The 17,942-nt window shown below is 36.7% G+C and overlaps 1 long non-coding RNA gene across 1 annotated transcript in view; it reads left to right on the forward strand.

Moving 5' to 3' along the window:
• LOC139084184 (uncharacterized) overlaps positions 1–17,942 on the forward strand; it is a 175,106-nt gene that overhangs the window by 121,321 nt on the left and 35,843 nt on the right. The window contains exon 3 of the long non-coding RNA XR_011541565.1: positions 11,577–11,680. This is a non-coding gene — a long non-coding RNA (uncharacterized lncRNA). The remainder of the gene's footprint in view (positions 1–11,576; positions 11,681–17,942) is intronic.

The following is a 17,942-nucleotide window of genomic DNA, read 5'->3' on the forward strand; positions in this document are numbered from 1 at the left end:
TTGTTGGCACACCTTTTGAATAGTAGGTGCTTAACAAATATTAAGCAAATATAAGCAAATACTTGCTGAATGAGTGTTAAAAACTGATTCATTTAGTGTCCTAGGTAACTATGGAAGAGGATCCTAGCTTAAAACTAGAATTTATCCTCTGTCCTAAACACTACTGTTACGGGCTGAACTTGTCCTCCTAAAATTCATGTGTTGAAATCCCAACTCCCAGAACCTTAAAATGTAACTCTATTTGGAGATAAAGCCTTTAAAGATGTGATTAAGTTAAAATGAGAGCTTTAGGGTGGGACCCTAATTCAATATAACTGGTGTCCTTATAAGAAGAGAAAGAGAAACCAGGGGTGAGCCCAGAGAAAAGACCATGTGAGCACACAGCGAGAAGGTACCCCTCTACAAACCTCAGGAGAAATCAAATCTACCAACACCTTTGTCTTGGACTTCCAGCCTCCAGAACCATGAGAAAATAAATTTCTGTAGTTTAAGCCACGCAGACTGTAGTACTTCGCAATAGCAGCCCTAGTAGACTAACGTTATTCCTTCGAATGAAGAACAGGGAAACTGCAGATCTTAATATTGTGAATGTTTTATTTAACAGATGCATTGCTATTTTTCTGCATGTCTTGGCAAATTGGCAAGTATGTGCTCCTCAAATTTAAAATCGTTATTCCGGTTAATATCAGGGTGTTTTTTTCCCCTCTCTTCTTTTACCATTAAAATTATTCCTAAGAATTTTTGCACATTCTGTTTCTTTTCCCCACGAATCTACCATCTTTATCTTACAATCTGTTTTGGTCTGACTAGTGCTAACTTGCCACCCTTTATCCCAACTGATTGAAATCTAGGGACCTCAAAGAGTGCTAATCTACAGTGCTCGACACCATGTCATTTGATATTCAGTTCAGTATTTCCCTGCAGGGCCTAGGATCTACTTTATACGACAACTTTTCCTCCATACATGTTGTTTTCCCCCCAGAACCTTCTTAGATGACACCCTCCCAGGTTAGAACTAAGGGGGAAGCAAACACTGATGACATTTTATCCGCGGGCTGTGACCCAAGTATAACCACAGCCCTAATTTCTGGGAGTTACTTTTTTAACACTCCTACCGGAGGTAGGGCGATAATGAAGCCAGACACAGACATTTCCTTCAACTTTTGCCAGACGATGTGGCTCCTTGAAGTAGATTACAATGAAGTCTGTATAAAGTAAGAGCGTGTTGGAGTCTCCCTCCCCAGAGGGAAACCAATTTTCAGTCTGAGACTGACCCCGTAAGTGGAGTCAAAATCCAATTGTTACAGCATCCTTAAAGTATGCTATTTAACAGGAAGGCAGCCTATAAAATAGCAGTTAGAGCAAAAATCTCTGGCTTCTAGTATCATTAAATATTTTTACAGAGGATATGGGAGGGTTTCAAAGGGTAACAAAATAAAGTTTTAAAAGGTTTTTATCTATGTCATCCAATTTTTCTTTTTCAGACAGCATGTCGGTAAGCCTTGAACTTTGTGAGTTTTGATAGAACATGCAAGGCATTTTTTAAACCATAATTACTATAGGTTTGCTGTGTTAAAAATATGCTAATATAGTCATAAATGGAGAAAAGATTTAGGTGCAGTTTCCAAAGACATTCCATTTCAACTTTTGTTCTATCTTACCAGCCTTTTTATCACCAATCAGTGTTGTGTCTGGCCTTGAAGTAAGTTCTGGGGGATACAAAGGAATACAAATCATGGCTGAAAAGTTTTCTCTGTGCCTACAGTGTGCTAGGAACTGTCTAGAATGCAACATGCTTCACTATCAAAACCTCCTATTAAGTGGAATTTTCTGCTTACAAACTTATCAAAATACTTTTTTTACTTGATACCAATGGATCTTTGGCAGCTCCACGAAGTTTTGTAAGCTCCTTGAGTTGGAAGATAACTGGAAGCAGGCGTGACAGCGATGGCTAAGACTTTCCAGGAATGTCCTCTGTGAGTTGCACAGTGGTCTGAGACTCATGGATCATGGATATCAAGTGTTCTTTCCTGTTGTGAAGAAAGTCCTCCAGATTTCTTCCTGACTTAAATTACTCATTTGTGCAATGAGGTGGTGAAATTGATTTACCCCAAAGTAACTTTTAATGTGGTAATGGGGAGGTTTGGGTAGAGAATTTGTGACACTGGTAAAATGACGTGGAGGGACTGCTTTGGAGAGCATCTACCTCCGAAGCCACCTCTAGCTTTGAAAGCTGACTCTTGTGCATGGCTTATTTGCAAAATGGCTCACATTTTTTCACCTGGCTTACCCTATGTCAGGTGCCCCTCTCAGACTGGACATTTCTTGGTTCTGTCTAGAATCCAGGAATCCAAGGGTACATGGTAGAGAGAAGGAGGTGCTAGAGCCTAAGTGGAATTTTGCAAATGATGACATTGTTTGAGATCAGATGGCTGAGAATCAGCCTATCAGCTGATCCTCTAATGGCCAAGGGACGTGAGGAACTGATGCAACTATTTGGATAAATCAGGGTGAGAACTAGTTCAGTTTTCTGCCATATTTTAACCATGAAATTAGGCATTTGGGTATGTAATAGTTAAAAAAATTAAAAACAGACATAGTCCTTCAACTTATGCAGTGTACAGTCTGGAGAGAGGTGGCAATAAAAACAAATAATTGTGTAGTTAAAAATAGTTAGGTAAAGATAAAAATGATGAAAACTAACATATGTGGGTTATAATCGATATATTTCCTTTTAAGAAGTAAGAAGTTCCCAGGATGCCTGTCTACCCATGTGGACTTAATTAACGGGGTTGATATTCAGACGTTTTCGGCTTTTTCAGGGGTTGAAAGGGCAATTTTGGTGCCATGCAACATTCAGTATTTTGATGCCAGGAAAGAGAAGTGCTAATGATCCATATTTCCTTGTGTACTTTTTATGTAATGCAAACTTACAAAATGTGAAAATTTTAATTGGGCTATTCTAAGCAGTACCATTGTCACAGGCATTCTTGTCAAGATGAATCTTACATTAAAACGTTTCTCCCAAGCTACCACAAAACCCAGAATCATTAAAAATTTAAGAATTGCTAAAATACAAAGGACATGCATCTCCTTAGATTGTTTATGTTTTGCATTTCACTCAGTCTGAGTAATGAAACTAAATTGGTTGGTTTCTTTTATACTTTGCCTGTTTCTAATCAGTTTCACTTTTGATTTACCATGAGCTCCCCGAGTGATGGCATTATCCATATTCTCAACAAGCTTTTGGTCATTGAAAGAAAACATTTTGGTGCATATGAGGGTTTGTGAAGCCTGGAATACTCTGTTAGAGGAAACAAATTTGGGGTTAAGACTATTTTAACATGGATATAAATGGAATTGTGTGGAACATGGGTTTATTCTGAAATAAGAAAAGTCAAGCTTTATCAGTACATCTGTATTTTCTCAGTTGCTTAATAAATTTCATAATTATGCTGAATTTTGTTGAAACACTATAATATGAATGGATATGTTACAGTCTTTAATTTTTATCTGTTGATGTGTGCTATAAATCTTGGTGATGTAGGCACCGTATATATTTAATAAACACAGCTTGGATGCGGCATATCCTCCTAATAATCATAAGGCAAGCTTCATGGGATAGTAAATCTATGCCAGCTCAGTTAAACCAACAGATGATTTCAGCAGGAACAAAATGTCTTTGGTTAGCCGATCATTTCACTGTGCTATTAATTGGTAATGTAAATGAACAATTGATATGTACCTTGCTATATGTTTTGCTAAAAGACTCATATTGAATTAAATCTTTTAAGGCAAATAATCATAACTGAATACAAAATAGCTGCATTCCATCATTTATGCCAAATCTTTCTAATTATTTAGTATTTATGAGTAGAAGGATAGGATTACTGGCTCTGGGTAGGTGACAGAAGTGGAGATTAAGCTGGCATTATCAGTGGTTTATCATTCAGCTGGAGGCTTACCTGATTCTCTTGCCTCTTCTCTCCTTCGGGTGAGCTACCTCTGGCCTTTCTGCTATTCATTAGCACTGCTACCAGGGATGTGCGGGACGAGCAGTCCTAGTCAGTCCTACTTTACTCCTTGTCGGCAGTTCTGGTGGAGGAAGGAGCAGGGAACAAGATTGAAACTAATGGCTGACGTAGGTTTTGAGGATTATCTGTGGTTTTCATTAGTCCTCTCCACTTGTTAACAAGCTGAATCCAGAGCTGAATGCAGCATTTTTTTCTTTATTCACCTGAATGTGCTGTATATTTAGTCCCTAATAAAAATTCTGGCTTGCCATTTCTACCCTACCAATAAGTGGGACAAAGAAAAACTAAATATACTGAATAACTGTAACTTAGTTTTGAAAAACTGATGATGTTACTGTCTCTATATGTGTATATATGTAGACAAGGGTGAGATTGTTTACATACATACCTACCCACACATACACATGTGCACACACACACACGGGGAGAGAGAGAGAGAGACCTTATAATCAAGTCCTTGCAAAGTCACTCATCTCTTGTAGTATTTTCTCAGTAATTTTATTTTGGACACAAGTGATTATTCCTGAAAGACAAACATTAGCCAGAAACTACCTTGATCAATTGTTCCAAAAGGAAACAAAGAAATTTAACACAGATTTCATAATAATTTCATGAAGCGTTAAAATTGCAAGTGTTGAAATTAGATAAACACAGCAATACAGTTGTAGAAATCAAGAATATACACCTATAGAAAAAAAATTGGTTTCAATGTTATGTAAATGGGTGCTTTGGGTAAAATATGGAGTGTCGGTATTTTATGTGGATTGAAGTGGAGCCATATCCCAAAGATTCAGGCAGGAGCAAATGGAAAGAGCACACTAGAGAGCTGGGTCAGGTGACTCAAACAGTGTCCCTGGTGACAACCAATAAAATGATGTTAAAGATGCATGTGAAAGGTTTGAATAAAATTATTTTGCAAAATATGGGATATTTTACATGAATGGATAAAGCAATAGTCCCAAGTAATATATTTAATGGAGGCAATTTAATTATGAAAGTATAACTAAATTAATAAGATTCTAGAATTTATTCTCTAGGCCTCCCTGTGACCTCCAATCTGAAACCAAAGCTTAGCTCAGAAAACTAACAAATGCCAAATACCATCTTTTCCTGGGTAGGTCAGGAACTTGTTCTCTTCCCTAACATGACTTTGTAAAATATTTGAATGGTGTCAGATTGCTGTTTTGCATGATGGAGAGCAGTCTGAAAATTGGCACTGAAACAGGCAAGTGAAGCCTGAGGGCGCCCTAGAAGCTGGAGTATTATTGATTAATATTTGGCAACATTATGTATTTACATTTTATCTATTGTTAGGCAAAGTCTTGGGAAAAGACCTCAATTTAAATGTTATCTTAGGGAGTCTTCAGTGAAAGTACTGAAAGTTCCTCCCACAGATCACAAAAATGGGCTTGATGTGTGTTGTAAATAACAAAAAAGCATTTGCTGTTTGTTCAGGCTTCAGGCAACTTGCTGGAGAAACAGAAGAGTTGGCCTAGCGGCATGTGAAGTCAGGTTATTTGGGAATGCCACTGCTTGGGAGCAGCAGGGTCCTCTCCTGAGGCTAATGACCTATCTTTCACGCACAGCACTCACTGAAGCCAACTTCAAGTCATGAGCAATGGCTCAGAACAATGCTCAAAAGATATGTGCAGTAATGACATGGCACAGATGGCTAGGACGAGGAACACTACCAAGGCCAAGCCTTCAGTATGTGCAGAAGTACCCATCCTGGTCCAGCCTGACAGCCCAGAGCAGAGAGGCATGAGAGTGGAGGGTAGGGAGCCCACTGCCTTTGAGTTGGTCAATCTGACCTCGATAAGTCTGTAAGTCTTTATGGAGAATGAGCCCTTGGTGGGAGTGAAGAGTGTTGCATTTTGTCACTCTCTGTGCTTATGCCAGCTGAAGAGAGAGAACTATAGCATGAAAGAAGCAACATAGTGCCTGCAGCAGTAGCAGATCTACCCAGCCTGTTAGATCCCCGGCAGAGCTGCTGGGATCCATGCTGGCCAATTACACTGGGTCAGGATGAGAGCCCTTCTCCTGGTCACTATAGTGGCTATTGGGAACCAGGCCTGGCCTGTCTATTCGGTCACTATGAATTAAACCGTCATATTGTTTGTATTTTTAAAAACATTTAGTCCTGATGTTATTAAAATAGAGCACAATACTGTTTAAATGTAGAACTATAGTATACATGTGAGAGAGAGGCTAGTTGCTGATTCGCAAACCTGGGAGTTCCCCAGGCTAAATTTGAAACTGGTGCCTGTGCACGAAGGGCAAGGAGAGACTGAGGAAAGAGGCAAGCCACTCCAGATTGGTAGGTGGCAGGCTTAATAAGCAAAGGAACCTTCATATGAGGCTTGTCTTGGTGGCTACAAGATGATTAGATATCCTCACTGGCCCGTCAGAATCTTAAAAGTTTGTATAGAGGCCTTCACTGGGTTCAGTCACGTATTCAGTCCTGAAGGTTTCAACAACGCATCGCTCTCTCAAGGCTGCGTCCTTGAAAATGGCTCCCACTGTGGGCACATTGGGCAGAGCGTACGTTCCAAGGACAGGGAAGGGGGTGAGGAACCTCTGATTGCCCAGGTCTAGCTTGTGGGTCAACTGGCGGGCATGTCCTCTCAAGGACCTCCTGCAACAGGTAGGGAACAGATTTGTAGGACAATACAAAAGGAATAATGAAAATGGAAATAGTAGATCTCTAAGAAACTGCTTAAGATTAGTGATATTAGACAGTTAATTAGTTGTATTAGATTCTATTGCTGCTGTAACAAATTATCACAAACTCGGTGACTTAAAACAACACAGAGTTTTCTCTTACGGTTCTGTGGGTCCAAGGGCCCATACAGGTCTTACTGGGTGAAAACCAGTGTTAGCAGAGCTGTGTTCCTTTCTGGAGTCTGTAGGGGAGAATCCCTTTCTCTGCCTTTTCCAGATTCAGAGGCTGCCCACGTTCCTTGTCTCATGGCCCTCTTCCTTTACCCTCAAAGCCAGCAATGTCCCACTTCTTTAACCCTTCTGGTATTATCATGTCTTTCTCTGACCACAGCTGGGGAGATTCTCTCCTTAGGGACCCATGTGATTAGATTGGGCTCACCTGAATAATGCAGAATACTCTCCCACACCCAGAGTCTTACTCTTCTTAATCACTTGTGTAAAGTCCCTTTAACCATGTAAGGAAACAAATTCACAGGTTCTGGGGATGAGGACGTAGACATATTGGGAAATTATTATTCTGCCCATCTCATTAATATGTTTTGCTTTTTCTTCCCCCTAAAGTATCTTTCTTTTGCTTAATCACAGAACTTTACCTTAAGACTTATCAGTTCAATCTCTGCTCACTTTTTTGTTCATTCACCCATTTGTCTATTTGCCTATCTATCTATTATTTATACATGCAGCAAATATTTATTTCATGTCTTGTCTGTGTCAGGTTATTCTTTAATCTCTTGGAAAAAATATAGGAAAGGCAATTGTTCTATGACTATACCAAATAATATGTAGACACCTTCACGCTTGTTAAATGGGAAGTAATAAGTAGAAGCATGAGCATTCTTATCAGAGTGAGTACATGGGATACTGCTGGCCCTGAATGCTCTACAACATTCATGGGTCAGTTGGCTGAATAAAAATAGTGTGACAGAGTTTGTTAGGTGTACCCCAGATCCATCCAGCCTAAGGCTGACCAAAAAGATTGTGTTTCAACAGACCAAAGTTTGCATGAATTCATCTAAATCAGGTAGGCCAACTATGGTCCATGGGCCAAATGTAGCCCCCTGTTTCTGTAAATACAGTTTAATTGGAATATAGCCACACATTCATTTACATAACATTTATGATAGCTTCCATGCTGTAATAATAGTGTTGACTATTTGTGACGGAACCCATATGGCCTGCAAAGCAGAAAGTATTTATTATGTGACCAATCTATAGAGAAAGTTTGTCAATCCCTAATATAAGCCAAAAAGGGACTTGCAGTATCAGTTAGGATCCTTTCAGCATCAAATAACATGTTTACCTAACAGTGGCTTAAATAATGAAGAAAACTTACTATAGTGTGGCTTATTAATTATGTAGCTCAAAGAAGTCATCAAGGACCTGGGTTTCTTCCATTCCTTCTGCTCTGCCAATTGTGGCGTGTTGGCTTGGTATGTAGGTTGATCTGTTTGTGCTCCCAGGATGGCTGCTATGTTTCCAGGCATCAAATCCTCATGCCACCTCAATAGACGTAGAGTAAATGGGACACTTCCCTCATATGTCACCTTTTATGAAGGAGGAAGACTTTCCTTGTACCACACCCTCCTGTCTCCATCCCAAAGCAGATGTTCTTTTTATACTTCTCCTTGGACTGAATTGCATTACAAACTCATGGCTGATTCACTGGCAAGGAGGCTGAAATGACCATGACTGTCTTAGGCTATTCCCCAAGCACTTGACTGCTGGGAATAATATCCATACAAAACTGGGACTATGCTAAGAAGGAAGAAAAAGGTAGAAAATGGCTTTGTGGCCAAAAGTGTCAGCCCTTCTTGCCCTAGTGTTTATGTGCCAAATCCAATGCCTTTAATCTCAGACCTGCCCGTGGAGACTCAGTGCATATACGCAGCTCAGATTTTATGCTGCTTATCATTTTAAGGAGTAAATGAACCTGACTTTTGATTCAAGGTACTTGTTTTTGGCTCCTACCCATGTTCTCTCGGGACCAAACCTCTGCTTTCTAGCACAGTGGTTAAGTGAGGAGCAGTGGAGTTACACTGGGAGTCAGACTAACCACACTTTGAATTCCAGATCTGCCAGTTACTTACTATGCCGCAGTTTTTTCTCCCTTTAAAATGGACATAATTATAGTACTCATTTCACAAGTCATTATTAAGGGAAAATGAAATAATTTGAATAACTTTGTACAGTTGCAAGCACATGGAAGTGTTCAGTGAATATTATCTCTTACTATTATCTCTATTCTCATCTTTACACGGATGCTTCATAGTAGTATTTCCCTGAGATAAGTCTGAAATAGGATACTAGTCCAATAATTATTTATTTTATATATTTACAAAAACCTCAATCAACTTTTTGAAAGAAAAGCAGAACCCTAGGGTCTGAGATTGTCATGGTGACATTCTGAATCGTGAGATGCCAGCTCAGAACAAGTGGCTTGTGGATACATGCAAACTGATCTGGAGTGAATTATGCAAACTACTCATTGGTAAGTTTGCATATGCTAAATCTAAATGAAAAGAAGTATTTTGTGTTACTTAAAATACAGTTCCTTGGGAAACACTTTGATTGAAGATCTATGCCCATAATATTTAAGATCTCAGCCTGTTTCACCTTGTATATTTATCCTTTCTGTTTTCTCAATCTCTCACTCATTTTATATTCCAATTGTTTCTCAAATCTGTCTCTTCTTCATTCCCACTACCACAGTCCTCAACATTTGACATCTGGACTACTGCAACATTCTTCTGAAGGTTTCCCTGCTCTTTCGTGTCTACACTATATAAGGGTGACAGAGTAAAATACATAAAGGACAAATATGATTAGACGACCCTTTCTGTTTAAAACCATAAAATGGGAATTTTTGTTTCACAACATGATGAAGTAACTGATGTTAGACTTACCATCTCTTTCTAAAGAACAATAGACCTGGAAAAAAATATATGAAGGGGCCGGCTCTGTGGCCTAGTGGTTAAGTTCGCGCGCTCCGCTGCGGTGGCCCAGGGTTCGGATCCTGGGCGCGGACATGGCACCGCTCGTCAGGCCACGTTGAGACGGCGTCCCACATCCCACACCTAGAAGGACATGCATCTAAGATATACAACTGTGTACAGGGGGGTTTGGGGAGATAAAGCAGAAAAAAAAAGATTGGCAACAGTCGTTAGCCCAGGTGCCAATCCTTAAAAAAAAAAAAAAAATAGGAAGATTGGCAACAGTCGTTAGCCCAGGTGCCAATCTTTAAAAAAAAAAAAAAAAATATGAAATAACTATTTTCAATCAAGTGACAACAGGCAGCACAGAACTGTGATTCTTTAAAGAAGGGAAACACATAAGGCAAAATCAGTGTTCACCTCACATTCCTGCTGTGGGGACAGAGTGGGGAGTCTTTTCCAATGACAGGAAGTAGAGTCCAAGCACAGTGACAGTCTAGCTGATAAAAAAGCAGAGATCAAAATTCAGGACTGGTGAACTGACCAGATTTTAAAGGGAGAGGTATTGGAGTGCAGAGAGCTATGTAAAGGGAGGGCCCATAATCAGCTCAGGAAATCACTTCATGTCATTTTTGTAGTGCTGGGTTATATATTGGTAGGGCAAAGCTTCTGATGTCTAGCAGAAATAGGCTGCTCCTGGGCTGAGAGGTGAAAAATCAGAGGTCATGCAGGGTTTAAAGATGGTGGATTTCTGGCCCAATGAAAGTGAAAAGACCTTGCTAATCACCTCAGGCATTGAATTGCAACATAAGAAAGGCCATGCCACTGTGTTAAGGACTGTGCCCTAGAGAAAGAACCACACCCTAGGACTAAAGACAAAACTAAAACAGAACAGCCCTCACTAAATTTCAAATGTTTGACAGGATCGAGAGGATCTGCCAGTATTTTAATTGCCTTACTGAACAAAGAGAAAATTCAGCAGATTATCTGATGCATACTCTCTAAAACACAAAAAATTGCTGGACATGCAAAGAAGTAGGAAAATATGACCAATGATCAAATAACAAAAACTAGTCAATAAGAGCAGAGATTAAAATGATCCAGATGTTGGAATTAGCAAACTGAATTTAAAGCAACTGTTCTAAGTATATTCAAGGATTTAAAGGAAAAGATGACAAAATGAGTGAATAGATGGGATCAGAGCAGAAAAAGAAGATTATAACACATAATCACATGTAAATTCTAAATTTCAAAAGGATCATATCTGAAAAAAATTTATGTATGGATAGACAGCAGTAAATCGGACATTACAGAAAGAATGGTCAGGAAAACTGAAGAGACATCATTTGTAATTATCAAATATGAAGTACAGAGCAAAAGCAGATTGAAATAAACAAAGCCTCAGTGACTTGTGAGACAACATCAAGTGGTCTAAGTTACTTATAATTGGAAGTCTGTAAGAGAAGGAGAAAGAAATAGGGCAAAAATATTTAAAAGAATAGTGGCTGAGAATTTCACAATTTGGTGAAAATAATCAAACTACAGGAATAAAAAGGTCAATAAACTCCAAGCAAAAATATATACAAAGAAAAACTACATACATCATAATTGAAATGCTAAAAAAAAAAAAAAAAAAAAAAAAATTTTAAAGCTATCTTTAAAGCAGGCAGAAAAAGGGAGTATTACATACAGGGAAATCTAATGCACAAATGATGAGTGATCTTTCATCAGAAACCAATTGTCAGAAGACAACTGAAAAATACTTTAAAGTGCCAAAAGAAAATAAAATGCTCAATCTGGAGTTCTATATCTTAGAAAACTTTCTTTAATAATGAAAGCAAAATAAAGGCATTTCAGATCAAAAAAATCTAAGAAAATTCTTTTTCAGCAGACTGGCACTATAAATATGCTAAAGAAAGTTCTTCAGAAATGACACTAAAGGGAAAAGAGATCTACAGGAAGAAATGAATGGAACTGGATATGGTAAATGCATGGGTAAGTAAAAAAGACTAAATTTTTTTTCTTCTCTTAAAGTTTTAAAAGGCTATGGACTATTTAATGCAAAAATAATAACCCTTAATGTGAAGTTAGAACATATTTGGAAGATATATGCAACAAAAACACTAATGGTGAAGAATGGATAGATGGGTATTAAATTAATTATAATGTTAAAAGTTTTCTATATTTTATTTGTGTAAAGTGATACAATACTAAGTATATTGTGATAAGTTAAGGTGTGTATATTTTGATCCTAGACTAGCACTAGTAAAGGTAATAAACAGAGATACATAGAAAAATCTAAGAAAGAAATGGAACGGAACACTAAAAAATTATTGGATTGAAACCACAAAAGGAAGGAAGAAGAAAAGAGGAAAAAAAATCAGATGAGACAAAAAGAAAACAAATAGCAAATGGTACATTTAAATTCAACCATTTCATGACTATATTAGTGGAAATGGACTAAATAATCCTAGGAAAATGTAGAAACTTTCTGACTGGACAAAATCAGTCAGATTTAACTATACTTAAAGAGATCCCATAGTATAAAAAGCATGAGATGTTGAAAGTAAATGTATACAAAATATACTGTGTGAAGAGTAAGTACCAGAAAGCTGGTGTGGCTATGTCAGTATGAGTCAAGTAAATTTTTAAGGCATGGGGATTGCCAGAGATAAGGAGGGACATTTCATAATGAGAAAGGGAGTAATTTACCAGGAAGAGGTAATCATAAATGTGCAGGCATCAAATAATAAATCCTCAATATAGGAAGCAAAAATTGATACAACAAAAGGGAGAAATAGACAAACTCACAATAATAGTGGGAGATTTTAATAACCCTTCCTCAGTAATTGACAGAAAAAGTAGACGAAAAAATTATTGAGAATATAAATTTGACCAACACTAGCAACTAACTTGACCTAACAGACATTTATGGAATGCTAGATTTGACAACTACTGAATACACATTCTTTTCAAATGAACATGAATGTTCACAGAGATAGACCATATAATGTGCTAAAAAAATGTTTCAACATATTTTGAAAGAGTGAATTCTTATAGATAGTGTCCTCTGGAATTAAGTTAAAAATTGATAGCAATAACATATGTAGAAATGCTCCAAATATTTGAACATTAAGCAGAATTTTCTAGGTAAGCAATGGGTTATAGAAGAAATTGTAAGGGAAGTTAGAAAATATTTTGAACTCAATAATAATTATAATTCAACATCTCAAAACATATGTGATACAATGCTTAGAGTGAAATGTATAGTTTCATATTAGAAAATATAAAAAAGGCTTAAAATAAATGATCTAAGCTTCCATCTTAAGAAGCTAGATAAAGAAGAGAATGTTAATACAAAGAAAATAGAGGGAAGGAAATAACAAAGATAAAAGCAGAAATTGGTGAAATACAAAACAGGTGAACAATAGAGAAATGAACAGAGCCAAATGTGATTTCTTTGAAAATATTAATAAAATTAATAGATTAATAGACACCTAGTAAAATTGTTCAAAAAAGAAAGAGAGAAATATATATCATGATTGAAAGAAGCGACACCACTATATATGTTCCAGATATTAAAAGGATAGTGAGAGAATATTATGAATAACATTATTTCAATAAAATCAACAATTTAGATGAAATAGACAAATTCCTAAAAAAAATATAATATACCAGAAATGATAGGAAATGGAAAATCAGGATAGAACTACATTTATTAAATAAATACATAATAAGTTAATTAATTAAATTTATAATAAAAATCTTTTCCACAAAGAAAACTCTAGTGTCAGATGATTTCCATGGTGAATTTTATCAAATATTTATTAAAGAAATAAAACCCATATTACAGAAAATAGTGTAATATTTTCAGAAAATAGAGGGAACACTTTCCAATTCATTTTATGAGGCTAGCATAACCCTGATACGAAAACCTGACAAAGACAATGCCCTTCTCTCCCCACAAAAACCCCTAAGAATCTAGATATGGAAGAGAATTCCTCCAATCTGCTGACAGAATGTGTAAAACCTGTAACTGACACTGTTCTTAATACTGAAGGACTACGTTTTCCCCCTAAGACTGGAGAAAGGCAAGGATGTCTGCTCCCACCACTTCTGTTCAATATTGTACTTGCAATAAGGTGAGACAAAGAAATTAAAGAAATAAAAATTAGAAAGGAAAACGCAAAACAGTTTGTATTTGCTCACTATGTGAAAGTGTGTATGTATGATAGTCTACTCATAAAATCCTAAGAAATCTACAAAGCAACTACCAGCAATGATAAGTGCCAAGTTGATAAGTCAAAGGTGCAGGATACAAGGTAAATACACAAATATCAGTTGTAGTTTTACATATTTGTAGCAAACAATTAAAAGTAAAATTTAAAAATACAATTTAAAGTAGTGAAAATAAGACAAAATACTTATGAAAAAATATGAGAAAAGATGTGCAAGTCCTCTGCACCAAAAATAATAAAATGTTGCTGAGAGAACTCACAGAAGACCAAACAAATGGAGAGATGCTCATGGATTGGAAGACTCAATAATGTCAAAATGCCAGTTCTCCCCAAAATGATCTATAAATTCAATGCAATGAAAAAGCCCTGTCCTGTAGAAGTAGCTTAGTTGATTCTAAAGAATATATGGAATGAAGCGAGAATAGCCAATACAATCCTGAAAAAGAAGAATGCATTTGTAGTACTTACACTACATTACTTGAAGACTTACCTAAAGCCACAGTAATCAGAACAGGTTGTTCCTCTTTAACTTTGTATTATGAAAATTTCAGCATACACAAAAGGACTGAATAGGATAACGTGTAATGCTCGTGTGCCCGCCTCCCAGTTTTAACAATACCCACTTATGGCAACTATTGTTTTGTCTCCAACTCTCCACTTAACCTCAAATGATTATTTCTTCTTAATTTATTATCTTAACACACGTAAAAAGAGAAATTTCCTCTGGTCACGTATTTGGTTACTCTGAAGTATAGCTCATTTGAAAGGCAGAATTATTTATTTTTTTCCTTTTATTTATCACTTTTTAAAATAATGAGTTGATACCCTAGCATGCTCCAGAGATGACCAATTTTTATTTAAGTATTATCAAAGTTGCCTGGATTCTAACATATTTAAATGTCTTTCAATGCATCACACATATAGTATTTATTGATGCTCATTTGATCTAGCTTTGGCAAAGGAGGGCTTATTCAAGTGGGTTCCTGAGAACCTTTTATAACTTTCTTGCTTGTGCCAGGATAATCCTGAATGTTTGCTGCCCTAGATGTGGAATTAAAAATTTCTTAAAGGATCTTTGTTCTTTTCTGTAGAAAATGGTATTGGGAGAGCAAACTCTGAGTACTAGGGGTGTTCATTGAAGCTGGGTTGGCTGTAGGCCTTTGCAGTGGAGAAAATGTGTGTGTGTATAATTAAACACATCATTGTTTTATACCAATTCAAATTCAAGATTTCAAAGTTTTTTTTAACCTAACTTCACTGATCTCATGTTGTCCTTAACATTTGTTGTTTACTTGCCTTTTCCCCCACTAGACTGTAAGACCGGACTTTATGGTTTTTCCTCCCTTGTGCCTACTATGATTTTATGATTTGTTGTAAAATTTTGTTGAATAAGGGAACAAGCAAATAATTGCCTAGTAAGATTTCCCAAAGATGTTTACACTTTATGGAGAATGGCAGTGGAAGTGTGTGTGTGGCTGTGTGTTTTAGTATTTCTGGGTGGGTGGTAGTGGAACTTGTTCAGAGTTAAATCAGCTAATATATAGGTAAATCAGAATGTTTTAGATTGGGACAAGAATTTTTCTATAGACTAAAATACTTTCAAACTTGACATTAACAATAAATGAAGACGCTGCGAGTTTTATATACTTCTTAGGTAGATGTCTTGGGTAGAATGAACTTACCTAGATCACTTAATGGACCAAACCCCAATCAATTTGTGCATTTCAGGTTCCCATTATTGTCTTGTGCTGAGCAGTGGATCACATTACCCCACAGGTTATGAAAAGGCCACGCTGACTAACTGAGAATTCATATCAATGGTTCCTTCTGCTACTTGGAAGTATTTGCATGACCCACGGGGTTGAGGGGTGCTTGCCCCGGCTGTAGCCTTTCCTGATAGTTTTCTATGGGAAAAATAAATATTTCTTTCTTTTTTTTTTTTTTTGCTTGCTATTACCAATTTGAAAATAAATACTTCTTGATCATATTTAAACCACTATGCAAATATCGCTTTAAGACAAATTTCACAGCTCTTCTTCCTACCACATTTCCCCCAGCCCAGAAACTCATTTAAAGAAATGCTATAGCTGTTCCTACTGGGTGACAATAATTAAATGGGGAAACAAGATGTTAATGACAATGCAAGAGGAAAGCAGCACTTCTATGTTCCATGGTTTATGCTAAGTCCTTTCACGTGAAATAGTAACAGTAACACCAATACTTGAACAAACTTACTGGAATCCAGCATTATTTCAAGCACTTTCTGTATATCAACTCCTTACCTCATAGCTATTGTTATCTCCGTTGCACAGATAAAGAAACTGAGTGAAGTACGTTGCCTGGCTCAGGTTCTATTCTCTCAACTACTATCTTGGACTGCCTCTCAGAATGTTATTGGATCTTATTGGCCACTTAAGATAATTTTTTGATAAAGGTATTATTATTCCCATTTACAGATTGTTAAACTGAGGCTGAGGGAGACTGAATGGTTTGGTTAGGTTTATAACTTGTAAGTTGGACCTAAGATCATCTGAGTCAAAAGCCTGTGCTCACTCTTTTAGATAGAAGTAAACAGAATAATTACTTCCATAAACTAGCTTAGCAACAATATATTATTGTCTCCTTAGTTTGTACTTTACGTGTAACAGAATTTTAAAATATTATAAATTAGAAAACTCTAAAACATATAGGTGTGTATTAAATTGTATTTATCAACGTGATTCATTAGAGAGAATCGGTAGTTTGTTTTCGTTCAGCTCAGTGTAACCAGTGTGGGACTATAATCACTGTACTTGCTTTGTTTTTTCTGAAGTAAACAAATTAATAATATGATGCACTTTTTGGTGCCATATATAGCTTTTCAGTGGCAAATTAGTTTAAAAATTCAATATATGAGAAAAATGGAATCTAAAAATAGTTTATTTTTACACAAAGAGAAAACAAAATTCCTCCCGGCATAATGACTTCTCAGAGAAAAATATCCTATAATTACTTCGATGGAAGCATTCGCCCTTGGAAATAAACTCAAATGGGAAAAATGTAGAAGTAGTTGGAGTTGTATAACCACATTAGATAGAATGGAAGTCAAATTTGAAGGGTCATTTACAGGCTTTAACACTTGGTGGCCTTGGCTCTGCCAAATGCATCCACACTCAGGAGATTCAGTCCTCCCAGATGTTCAAGACATGCTGATTGCTATATTGATCATTTAATGCTGTCTATTCATATGATTTATATTACCCTATGAAATACAATGTTGGGTATATTTATATTTAAAGTCTACAATCTTTGTTTTTTGGCCGCCTTGTATTTATTTTTGTCAGACTTATAGTCTTCAATAATTAGGAGGGAAAATTATACATAAAACCAACTTTCTCTTCTAGCTATTTGTCATAGTAAACAAACCAGAAATGTACTTAAAGACCTATAATGTGAACAGTGTCATTCAATTGGATTTTAAGATGCTTGCTATCTCATAAATGTCTATAATAAATACAATCTGTAAAATATGAAATGGTTTTAGAATTCTAACTACACTCATCCAATCTCTGAGAACAAAAGGATGAATCAAACCACAGGAAAGAAGGGATGAAGCAGTGGAGAGTGAACGTCAGGAGAATTACAGGCGACGGGGGGCCAGCTCCCTGACCCCACTGCTGCAGCCACTGGTGGGGGGAAGTAAAACTGACACTAGCTGTGTATCATGCTTTAAGACCAGAATGTAAAATGAAAACCATTACTACTACTCAGGATGCAAGGAATGTACAAGAAAGGATTAAATCAATTGAAGATGTTATCTCAATGGGAGAAGGAATTCTAATTAAATTGAAGTCTTAAAAAAAAAAGGCTGCCTGTTTCAAAAGACTGATAGAGACATATATCTGATGAGTCAACTTGGTCTTTTCAAGGTCCTACCCAGGCCCCTCTTCTATTTATGCTTGTGATTAGAGGGATAAACAGCCCATAAGAGCCTGCTATCTACCAAATCCAGCCATGCAGTCTTAAAAATCACTTTCTGA

This window comes from Equus przewalskii, chromosome 1, assembly GCF_037783145.1.
Source record: "Equus przewalskii isolate Varuska chromosome 1, EquPr2, whole genome shotgun sequence".
In the NCBI taxonomy this organism is placed as follows: Eukaryota; Metazoa; Chordata; class Mammalia; order Perissodactyla; family Equidae; genus Equus; species Equus przewalskii.